Below are 5,000 nucleotides of genomic sequence, written 5' to 3' on the forward strand. Positions count from 1 at the left end.
CCTTACTCATACTTATTCAATTGGAAATCTTGGTCCAATTCAAAAATTATGTTTCGCGATTTCATAATCCAACTTTTCAATTTATAAGTGACTCGTGGATACAAATCACGAGAATGCGTATTTTTTCTCGAATTTCTCATTGAGAGGTAAAGGATTTAATCCTTTTAAGAAATAAAGTTTTTGATCGGAATATGAATAAAACCGAAAGACCCTTTAACTATTAAAGGGTTAATAGAACGAATCACACTTTTACCACTAAACTATACCCGCTACAATACGATTATTGTATACAAATGGACCTTTTGTCGAACAAGATAATTGAGGATGATTAAGATAGGATCAGCAAAGAATCAGCAAAATGAGAGTGTTGAACTTTTTCGTGGGGAGATCAAAATTTAATGAGATTCGGAAAAGCAGCTTCATTTAATTTAAATTAAATAACTAAAGTTTTCTCTTTTGCTGAAGAAGATAGATACGGATCGAAAAAAAACACTAAAATCATAACAGAAAAATGCATTGTGGAAAAATCGCTAGTTTATTTTTTAGTTCAGAAAATGAAAATAAAATTTAACAACAAAAAGAATGTAAATAGTCTTTCTTCTTTTTGTTGTTGCTTGAATATAAAATATTCAATTGAATATAATAATATAATAAAAAAACAAGTATTTTGTTTTCAAATCAGATATCAGATAAATTAGTATTTATCTATAATTCCTTGGAACAAAAAAAAGGCCCGGCTAGGTACTGACCAGGCCAGGCCATCAGAATAAGAAGGGCCTTTCGAACAAAATCAACACAAAGAGGTCTTCCTTATTTTTCTTTAGTTCAATTGTTGGCGCGTTCGAGCCCCTCTTTTAGATAAAGGAATTTCCTGATTTGTGGATCTCTCTATATATAATAGAATAGAGAAAGAAGAGAGAGAAAGAAAGACTCCTTACATTATGTGTAATGTAGTAATTATCTTTTTCAATTGGGAGAGATGGCTGAGTGGACTAAAGCGTCGGATTGCTAATCCGTTGTACGAGTTATTCGTACCGAGGGTTCGAATCCCTCTCTTTCCGTTTCCGTTGATGACTTGATTTATTTTTTTTTTTCAAATTTTGAAAATCTTAGTTAAACGTGTGGAATAGATAAAATCCTAAGAAAATTTGAAAATTAACCAAGGAAAAAACCCTTTGGATTTTATTCTTCACGTCCAGGATTACGCCCCGGATCATTAGATAGGAATCCAAAGATAAAGAGAGAAACAAAAAATATCACTACGGTATAAACGAAGAGTTTCAGAGTAAGCATTACACAATCTCCAAGATGATTTTTTGGAAAAAAAAAGAGAGTAGATCTTCCATTTTTCTACCACATATCCTATTTTGACACCAAGAAATGAGGTTTTTTTCTAGAAATAGAAATGAATTATCACAAATTCATTTGTTTTTCATTAAAAAAAATTTTCGTTTATATCCAAATTAGATATTGTGGGAGACCCTAATAGGGTTAGGGTCTTTCACTGGAAAAGGGTCAAAAGGGAGGAAGTGGGGGTAAGCCTGATTTATGGCGCCTATCCAAGAATTTCAGTGTGCGAATCGAGGGTTCATACTCTAAAACTTATCTGATTTTTCAATTGTTAGAATTTTTTCTCGAAGAAATCATGCATTTTCTAAGATATTATTATTAAGGATCTCATCGAAAACTTACAGCAGCTTGCCAAACAAAAGCTAAGAGAAAAAAAAGCACAGGTATGACTGGCATAACATCTACGATTGGATTCAAAAAAGCATAGGCTTCTGGCAATTTGCCGAAGACAAAACTACTCGGATAAAGGGCAGAATTAATACAAATACAGATCAAACTAACGATATTAAGCATAACAGACATTTTGTTCTTGGAGATAATTGCACTTTGATTGAGTTTTTGATATAAGGAAAAAGGAAGAAAGTAAGTAAGCTAGACAAAAAATCCTTCTTTTTCTTTGAACCCACCCAACCAAAAATCCTCCAATTCTCAAAGGAGAATAGAAGAAATCATACTTTCATACAATATCTTACTTGAATTCTATGTAATGATCAATAAATTAAGTTGAATTCTATATCTATATGTATCAAAATCCTAGTACCAATCTATTCTATAGATATATAGATATTTGGACTGGAGTTGACAAACAACCAATACCAATATTATTGTTTCTTAGTGTAGATTAGAAATTGAAATGGGGCGTGGCCAAGTGGTAAGGCACCGGGTTTTGATCCCGCTATTCGGAGGTTCGAATCCTTCCGTCCCAGCGCATATCCATTTTTTTATGCTCCATTATTCCCATAGAAAGAAGTAGGGGAGTGGATAGGAGTTAATCCATATTAATTTAATTACCCGTGTCTCTTCGAATCTCATTAACAAATGATCAAGTTCCATATCATATAGAAATATGTTATGGAGCCAATATTTTTTCTTTGAATCTCATTTTATTTAGGTATTTCGTGTTTGGTTCTAATGAAAAATTGGAAATCTATGTAACGATTGAGGCAGGGGTGATTTATCCTATCCCTTTTATTTTATTCACTTTATCACAAGAGTCAATTATTGAAATATTACTCAACCCCATGTTAAAGAAAATACATATGATAGAATCATATAAAATGGGGAAATGTTTAGCTTATATGGTATGTATCGTTCTATTTCAATGACAATAATTTTTTGGTTTTTGTGAAAAACATTTGCGATCCCTTAAATTATTTAAACTGAAATTATTTCAATTCTATATTATAGAATATCTATAACAGTGACAACTGTTCAGTCTATCTGATAGATACGAAAACCCCTCCCTATTATTTTTTGATTTTCGTAATCAGATGAAAAGAGTAAAGATTCAAATCTTAACTTCCATTGTTTTTTTATACATCTCATGAAAATGAAAAAAATGGGATTTATTTCTTCTTTTTTTTGATCTATTTTAGATTAAATCAGTGATGAGTCAATTAAAAAAGAAAGACTTATCTTCCTATGAGGATCAAACGTGATGCTTATTGTCCAGTTTTCTTCAAATGAAATCAAATTAAATAATGATGTCTAAATAGGAAACTTTTTCAATTTAAATTATAAATATATTTAATAAATATTTTTAATGATTCCTTGGAAGTGGAATCTTTGGTACTCCAAAAAGTAGGAAATCATTTAATCTATCCTATTGAGTCACTTGAAGATGCAGATTCAAAAAGTTATTCGTTTATATATTGCTATTTCTTTCTATTATCTAGATATTATTTATGTATGTTAAAGATGCTGTCTTGCTAAGACTTTTTAAGAAAAATCGTCCCACATATCATAGAAAAAGTCTAGATTACCATGTCTATGGACAGCTGAACCAATGACTATTCATGATTCCATAATTGAATCAATTCCATACCGGTTCCAAATTAAATTAGAGGAATGTTATGGTAAAACTTCGTTTGAAACGATGTGGTAGAAAGCAACGTGCGACTTGAAGGACACGGTCCGTTGTGGATTTTTACATCCACCATTTTCGATTTATCTAGGCATGAGGGTGCTCTTGGCTCGACATTGTTTGTTCTGTTACACCTGAACCCCTTCTTTTTTGTTGGGTTGTAAATAGTCCACGATGGAGCTCGAGTAGAAAGGATTAATTCATTTCTCGGGGGCAAGGATCTAGGGTTAATGCCAATCAATCAATTGGAACAACTTCGTAAATGTATCTTTCATCTATAGAAATCGAAAGGATCCAATTCGAGCAAGTTTCCAATTCAAAAGCAAAACTTGTTGGAATTGATCAAACTTTTTCGATTCAAAGTGTATCACTGGGGAATCAACTGTCCATAGGATTCTTTGATAGAAAAAATCAAAAAAGGGTATGTTGCTGCCATTTTGAAAGGATTAAGAAGCACCGAAGTAATGTCTAAACCCAATGATTTAAAATAAGGATAAAGGATCTAAGAACAAGGAAACACCATTTTAATTGTCTCGATAATCTCAATAACTGGATCAGACTAAAGAATCCAAATAGAATTTTAAACGAGACAAACAAAAGGGGGTAAAGACCACTCAATAAATGAAATTGACTAAAGATTTTTCCTTTCAGCTATTTGAGAGTTATCTAACTTGAGTTATGAGTACGAATGGTTTCTTTTTCATTTTCAGGAAAAAAAAGACTGAAATCATAGTCTAATTGATTTTATAGGCCCCATTTGTCATTTAATTTATTCGAATTGCATACATAGACAAAACTTCGAATCAAATCATTTTTCTCGAGCCGTACGAGGAGAAAACTTCCTATACGGTTCTAGGGGGGGTATTGTTCATCTACATCTATCCCAATGAGCCGTCTATCGAATCGTTGCAATTGATGTTCGATCCCGAAGAGAAGGAAAAGATCTTAGAAAAGTGGGCTTTTATGATCCAATGAAGAATCAAACTTATTTAAATGTTCCTGTTATTCTAGATTTCCTTGAAAAAGGTGCTCAACCCACAGGAACTGTTCAGAATCTTTTAAAGAAAGCGGAAGTTTTTAAGGAACTTCCGTCTTCCGTCTAATCAAATGAAATTCAATTAAAGAAATACCAAGGGGGGGTAGCGGCTTGTATATAACTTTGTATAATTTTTCTCGACTTGTTTTTTTGATTTCCCCCCCCCTTCTGGGGTATTCGTATCTATTTATCATTGTTTCCGTCGAATCCGATGGTCTAGAACGATAAAACCTTAGTTTATTGATCTTATAAATTCGGACATTTCTGTGGTTTTCATTGGAACTCGACTAACCAACAAGGAATCCACTTTGCTTATTCCACTTAGATTGATGAAATACATCATGGACTAAAAAATCCGATATCTTTTTTTTTCAATTCTTCTCCATTTATACTTTTTTAGCTATGTAAATTAGATATGTAGTGTCAATACAAGACAATTTTGAATATTATTGCATTGTGAAATTGAAATTCTTTGAATTGCAATTTCAATGCAATTTATTTTCTTTTTTGTTTCCACTGTATTCTTTTCTC

General features: G+C 32.1%; 1 non-coding gene across 1 annotated transcript; it reads left to right on the plus strand.

Moving 5' to 3' along the window:
- Positions 1 to 973: 973 nt before the first annotated feature.
- Positions 974 to 1,061, plus strand: TRNAS-GCU (transfer RNA serine (anticodon GCU)). Its single transcript has one exon. It is a non-coding gene; the product is annotated as a tRNA-Ser (tRNA).
- The last annotated feature ends 3,939 nt before the right edge of the window (positions 1,062 to 5,000 follow it).

Source organism: Sesamum indicum, unplaced genomic scaffold (genome assembly GCF_026168435.1).
Source record: "Sesamum indicum cultivar Baizhima isolate 11 unplaced genomic scaffold, ASM2616843v1 HiC_scaffold_35, whole genome shotgun sequence".
NCBI classification, from domain to species: Eukaryota; Viridiplantae; Streptophyta; class Magnoliopsida; order Lamiales; family Pedaliaceae; genus Sesamum; species Sesamum indicum.